This window comes from Quercus suber, unplaced genomic scaffold (assembly GCF_002906115.3).
Source record: "Quercus suber isolate HL8 unplaced genomic scaffold, Cork oak 2.0 scaffold_554, whole genome shotgun sequence".
Taxonomy (NCBI): domain Eukaryota; kingdom Viridiplantae; phylum Streptophyta; class Magnoliopsida; order Fagales; family Fagaceae; genus Quercus; species Quercus suber.
The window spans coordinates 461,739-469,593 of NW_027070002.1; positions in this window are offsets into that span (position 1 = coordinate 461,739).

Genomic DNA, 7,855 nt, shown 5'->3' on the forward strand with positions numbered 1-7,855 from the left:
AGTTATTATTATTATTACTCGGCTCTGGTATAATCGAGTTGCTCTACTACAGTCTGACCCAATTTCAAATCAGTTAATCGCATGTGAAGCTGAACTCGATTATTGGGAAATCGAGTTATTAATGTTACTCACCCTTCCTGTAATCGAGTTGTTCTGCTATTTAGTCCTCCCTTCCACAAATCAGCTTCTCATGTAATTCTCCTCACCATTTTCAGATCAGCTTCTCCTCATTATCAGAATTTTCTTTCATCTCGGGTGAGAAACTCATTTTCTTTTTTGAAATACATAGAGAATTTTATTGAGTAGGTAAAAATAGTTGTAGATATTATATAAATGGGATCACCATAATGTATGTTTTTGTTAGAAGAAGAATTTTCATTTAAGAGGTTGTATTACTTGTGCTTTGGTATTTTCTTGAATAAGTGTTATGTGAGTAGATTAGGGTTATATTAGTTGTTTGGTGCTACAAGAAATGTACAATAATCTATAGAAACGGTGATGAATGTTATTTGTGTTATATTGAGTCTTTGCTAGTGCAAATTTCATTGTTAAAAAATAAAAATCTTTAGATTTGCTAAAACTAATGAACAGTTAATCTTTAGATTTGCAAAAGTTGAATGTACATACGCATCATTGGTCGAGACATTAACAACAACGTCTAATGTTTATGGTTAGATATAAGTGTCAGTATTTCATTTTTAGAATGTAATAGTACACAAATTTACGAATGTCTTTGTCGTGTACCGCTTTATGCAGCATTATATTATTTACCAACAACTGATACACATTGTTAACTTGATCATTTGATGTGATTGTATTAAGCGTCAATATTTGGTTCTGGCAACCCACAACTCTATAGGCCTCACGATGTGTTCACTGCTATGGGTTGGTGCTGGGTATTGGAAGATGAGTTCAGCTATCCAATCAATCTGAATCTACGAAATAGTGGTTATGTTCACAATACCATGAGACAGGAGTGGGCTTGGTTATTTCGTGAACAACAAATGTTTTATGATGAGTTAGTTGGTTTTAAGTTACTAGTGCCTCAGCGACTTGCATCACAAATGCCCAGAGAAACGATCGACGAACTTCGTAAAGCATTGAACTGCATAAGAGAAGAAAATAATCGAATGAAGATACATCTTAATCGATATCGGACCCAAGTCAAGATTTAAGAGTTAGTGGAGGGAGGGTGGTACGAGCACACACAATTCATGCAATCACTTCTTGTTGATCCTATTTATCAGTCAGACATGGAGATGTCAGATGAAGAGTAATCATGTCGTGGTGTAATTAGACTTTGTTGGAGAACTATTGTGCTTAACTATGTCTTAAATGTATGTGTGTTACTGTTGTTGCATTTGTACTATGTAAACCTTATTATTGATTGTGAGGATCATGCACGTTATTCATAATCTAGATTATTCCCACATAATGCATAAAATATTAATATTCCCACACATGATGTTTTTCAATAAACACTTAGAACACAACATAGAAAAATTAAAATAACTTACACGATGTCACCAATATGCATGCATTGCATATTGAACACTAACGCTACTAACGTTACATAACACACATACCACACAGGCATTCACTCTGATAGGTAGTCCTCGTAGTTAAGGACATTGTTACATTCCTCTGGAGTGAGTTACCTATTTGTTGCGGTGGCCAGCTCTTCCGCCAGTTGTAGTATGTGATACTTGGACCTATGGAGTATTATCAGATTGTTCTCTTTTTTAATTTTTGTCACTACACACTCATATTGGTGCATGTTTTTCCATGGCAGTGTGAGTGAGACACGATCGACAAGAGGCACTCTGAGTCGCACGATATCATCGTGCAGAGCATTGGACTTGTTCACGCGAAAGTGCCACTCTTGTCGCAGTCCGACATATTCCCTCTCGTCGGAATCTCTCTCCCTCCTATAGTTATCTAGAAAATGAGGTAGCATCCAACTGCATATTGACATTGGAAAATGTGACTTTTGACCAGTATGTGTAGATGTTAATTAATGGTAGATGTAAATGGGACTTTGGTATGCATAGATGTTTTGCAAGGGTAGATGTAAATGGGACTTGGACTTTATATAGGAGTTTTGCAAGGGAAAGTATTCACGTGGATGTGATTATATGTAAGGGTAAGTATTCACGTGAATACAGTTAAGTATTCATGTGAATACAGATGATATGACTCGACAATCTATTGTTCAGTGAGGTGTCGAGTAGCACATGCAAAACTGCAAACATTAGGGGTGTGCAAAAAATCGACGAACTGAACAAACCGAATGAAATCGACCGAACCGATGCCAAATTTTTGGTTCGGTTTCGGTTCGGTTCGGTTCGATTTCAGTTTCTATTTCTCACAAACCGAAGTTTCAGTTTCGGTTTCGGTTTCCGGTATGTATGCACTGAACAAACTGAAACCGAATCGAATAATGTATATAATATATTTTATATTATAACATTATATATATAATATAAAATCAAATTGGGCCGGCCTTGCAAATATATTGGGCAACCTGCAACTAGGCCTTTCAAATGCATTAATGCATTAGGCCTCGGGCCTTGCATATAATCAAGCCCATTAAACTAATTAAATATCTAATAAAACTTAAATTAATTAGGTAAACTAATTAAACTAAAACAAAATTTTAAAAACCTAGCACACATTTTACTCTCATCTCATTCTCACTCTCACACACAGAACACAGCCTCCAGCCCTCCACAATCACTCACACACACAAGCAAGAGAGACAGAGAGAGGCCTTTCGCATCGGTAAGTTTTACTCCACAGTCACTCCAAATCTTCTTTCTGCCACCGGCCTCCGTACATCGGCCTCCACACGATGGCCTTCCCACACCGGTCTCCCTACGACACGATCATCTTCCTTCTTTTCTCATGGTATGATTCTTCTTTTTTCTTTCTCCCTCTTCTCTTTTCTTTCTCTATCGCTTTCTTTCTCTATCACTTTGTATTAACTTCGTTCATCAGCTTTGTTCAATTGCTCTATTGCTTAATTTTTCCATAATTTCCTCTCTCTTTTTTATATTCTGGGTTTGTTTAATATTGAATAAATGCTATATTTTCAATTTTTATGTGCAAATAAAGTTAGGGTTTTGAAAAAACCCATGTGCTTGGTTGTTTATATTCTGGGTTTGTTTATTTTTTCAATTTCCTATCTCTTTGTTCTGGGTTTGTTTATTATTTTTTTTTTCCTTTGTTTGCTTTGTTAGAAAATAATGATAAGGAAACCAAAAAAACCCACCGAAACTTATCGAAACCGAAAAAAATTGAAACCAATGGTTTTTCAACTATTTCGGTCGGTTTCGGTTGAGAATTTCACAAACCAAAAATTTCGGTTTCGGTTGGCTAACACTTAGAAAATCGACCGGAACCGAACCGACACACCCCTAGCGAACATGATTTGGCTATACAGTGGCACCTGTTGGTGCATGTGGTTTGCTGAGGTAGTTGTTTCATATAGAGACAAGCTTGTGCTACAGTAGCGGGTTGGTGATGTGTACTGCAAAGGAGGTTGTGTATTTATTCACGTGAAGACTATTCAGAATTCCTATGCTTCATCTGACATGACTTGCCAGGACACTGGCGAGCTATGTTAAATGTATCATAAACTTTTCAGGGATGCTCTGCATCCTTGAAAACAATGCATTGCAAAGGCATGCATATCTGTGTATTGATGTGCGTGTAGGTGATATGACTGGATAGGGTTCACGTGAAGACTATTCAGCATTCTTGTACTTTATTTAACATGACTTGACGAAACAGTGCCGAGCTGTGTTAAATGTATCATTAACTTTTCAGCGATACTCTGCATCCTTGAAAACGGTGCAATCTGTGTATCGACATGCGTGTGGGTGATATGACTGGAAACAATTCAACAGCACGAAACTGTTGAGCAGCACATGCAGCACTGCAAACATCAGTGCAACAATGGTGGACAATTCACCCCCAAAATTGATGCATAAACTTTAGAAGGATCTTCTGGGTTTTCATGTCAGTGTGGATGTGTACTTGTGGTCAGGGTTCAACAGTGTTGAGCTATCCACTGTAGCTACATTCACTGCTCCTTATGGTGGTATTTGGCAAGTAGGATTGAAGAAAGCTGATAACAACATTTAGGTTTGTAATGGTTGGCAGGATTTCGTTGAGTACCATTATATCTGTTATGGTTATTTTTAGTGTTCAGATTGAAGGAAATTCAAGCTTCCAAGTTCTTATATTTGATAAGACTGCCACTGAGATTCAATATCTACCCAACAAGAACTGTAAATTGGAAGATCATTAGGTAGAAATAATAGACTTAGATGAAGATGATACAAACATATCCCGAAGATGATTTGCCCATCACACATGAAGTCAGAGAAAAGTTTGTTACAAAAAAAGTTTCGTGTACACAAAGACGAAGAGAGAATGAGTGGTTAGTCTAGTTTGGATGAGTCTGTATGTAATGTATCTGTATAAAGTAATACAGTAGCAGAACTAAGATTCACGGATACAGGTATATGATACAGCGACTCTGTCTACATCTTGATGGTGATGGTCCCAGTTTGTCTGTGTGGTTTGGATGAGTTTTTATGTATTGAATCTATGCGTAAATATTCATAATAAATTTTCATATATAGCAACAAAGAACAATAGGGGAAAAATGAGAAACTGATTTCATATAACCTTAGCCAAAATTAATGAACAGTTAATCTTTAAATTTGCAAATGTTTAACATACATAATCATCATTTGTCAAACATTAACAACAACAGTTTGTCTTACGCAAAATGTGTAGACATTAACAACAACATTTAATGTTCGTAGGTAGAAATTTTTAGAAATCATTATTGCTTGAATCTGAGAAGTTTGAAATATCTTTGTCATCATCTAACGCCGTAATTTCATTAATAGCCTTCATGGCTCGCTCTTGCGCCTTCACCTTTAGATGCAACCTAGCTTTTTGGATTGCGTGAAAACGATCTAGTCACCTCTGCATTTGATTGTTCTCTTGTTGAAGACGAGCAAGTATGTTGGTAGGTTCATCTCTAGGTAACTCGGCTGAGTGTGCATTAGGAACTCGTAACTCGTGCCTTCGACAATACACCTCTACCTCACACCTCTTCTCGTATAGGGTTGACCATGGTGGTTCTGATACGGTGAACTCTATTGCGGTGCTATCTGTACTTAGTTTTGTAGGTTTGCCGACCATGATGTGCCCGACGCTTCCAAGACTCCCGTATGTGTATATTGGCATATTAATAATATCTCTCTTCTTTCCAACCCATTTTCCTCCATAGTGGTCTGTGTATGTCTGTAGTTGTTGATCTAGTGGAACTTGTGATGATCCACATGTTGAAGTAGATCCAAACTTGTTTCGCATTTTACAATTTGACGTTGAGGCATTACGACTCATAGCTTAGTCAATCTATGAAGTTTGTGGGTAGAAAGAAGATCATTATTGTGGTGCATTTATAACCTCATTTCGTGGTCCAAGCATTACAATTTCAGTTATTAGGGCTTGTCATGTCAATACAGGCTGGAAAAACACTATATGAACAGGATTTTAAATGTTTCCAATGTCTTGTGTCTAGATTCATGTGGGGACCACACTAATTTAAATAAGAAATATAATAAATTTTCCTCCATCCATCTAAATTTAACTGGGATTGTAATTACGCTCACTTTCATATAGAAAAATCACAGTGAAAGTTAGTTGTGCTCCTTTTTTTTTCCCTTTCTCACACTCACGTATTTTTAGGTTCACCTCCCCTTCTACAACAATCAAAACCCAAAATCGTTCCTCTCCTACTCAGCTAACGGTACATGTTCCCAGTTACCACATCGATTTAGGCACCTTAACATACAGATCCCATCCTTATTTTCGTGTATAACGATTTCACCATCAAATTCATGTATAATCATTTCAAAATCCGTAAACACATTATTATTATGTATTTTTATTTAATATGATACTATGAACATAGTACAAATCATTTTATTATAAATTTAAAGTTAAAAAAAAAAAAAAAAAAAAAAGGAAAAATGAATACTTTAGAAAATCTTCATACTGACATATTGGTTGAAATCTTTTCGAAAGTAGGCAAAGATTCGGCAACACTCCTGGGAAACATTAAGTTAAGGCATAAAAAATTATTTTCTCAATTTGTATCTACCTATTTATTTCCCTCTATATAAATTATTCAGTATATTAATTTAATTTTTTCCTGTTTCTTAATTAGTTGTAAATGCTTCAACAAGCTAACAGAAAGCAAACTAGTCATCCCACAAATTCAACTGACCCCATTTTTCAATCACCTAGCTCTACTACACGACAAAGAAAAAACCCAAATTCTTTAGTACTATGAAGCTGAATATCTCGATGTGCTACTGATAGTGGGAAGCTGGGAATACTTTTTTAATGAAGAATTTGTTGAAGGAAATAGTTTAATTGAAAAAGCTCTTCCATGTGACAATTTTATTGCAGCTTATATACATGGAATCATGCTACTTTACCAGTCAAATCGTGGAGGCATTGATAACCTTTTGGAAGCATTGGCTTCAAAATTGATAACCTTTTTAAATGATGAACATGGGAAGCAATGGCTTCAAAATTACCGAAATATGCTTTGACACGAAGCTACAGGAACCGCCCAGTATCAAATTCCAAACTTTCAAGCATGCCACAAAATTGGAATGGGACATTGGAACCGATATCAACCTTATCCTTACAGTTATGCAAAATTTGTGGTTACGTGCAAAAGATGCTCAATCGACCTTGAAATGTATAAGTTGGTGAACAGGCTTCTTTAATTCTATTTTATTTTATTTCTTTCCCCTCATTGTAGCATCACTTAATAATAAGATGCAATCTTTTGTTTTTTTTTATTAATTGTGTTAGGACATATATATTTTAACTTGTTTAAGAACATATGTCACTTAGTTATGTATATTGGCTAATCCTTTGACAAAACGCACTTTGCTTGTAATTGGGTAGTTCTAGGTGTTTTTAATACTTCAAGAAACAATGTTTCAAGGTCAAGTATTGAAGTCATCAAGTCTGTCTAAGAGAAAGCAAGTTGAAGTGCAATATTTATAAAGCTTGACACCTCTCGACAGCTACCTCGACACCTGCTATCTGTCAAGATTTAAAAAGTCAGATTTCCAATCTGATTTTCTTGGGATCCGTGAATATGTTTTTGGGCCATCTTTTCTTCTAACCCTAAACATATAAAAGGATTATTTTAAGAGCCGTTTTGGGTGACACAAGTTGCATTATCATTGAGCAATCTCTGTTTAAGCAAATTATGATCAACAGACGAAGTTCTTGACCTAGTTCATCTTTCATCAAAAAGTTGCTGTGTATTTGCACCATAGGGTTTTGTAACCAAGCATCTTCCTGCTATTCATCAGAAAGGATGATCTGAAGAACTTTGCAGCCAACCATTCTTCATCAGTTGGTGTTCTGAAGTCGCGTACTTGGATCCGAACATTGGTTAGTCACGTACTTGGGAGCCGTGCATCAAAGGTGGAGACTATCACTACAGATCAAGTCCAATTAGGTATTGGGGTAAGGGTTCAACTGTAGGTTGGTAAGGTACTTGGGATTCCTTTACTTGTAACCGCTTGATTTGATAATAGTGGAGTTTCAGGAGTGGTGACCTGAAAATCACCCGGTGGGGTTTTTTTGCCATTAGGGTTTTCCCCATTCGTAAACAAATCACCGTGTTATTTATTTTCCGCTGCATTTTTAGTTGATTGGTGATTTGTTTGTGCTTCCATAAAATTGCATGATTAATTGATTAATTAATTACTTGGCTAAATTAATTAATTAGAGTTAATCACAA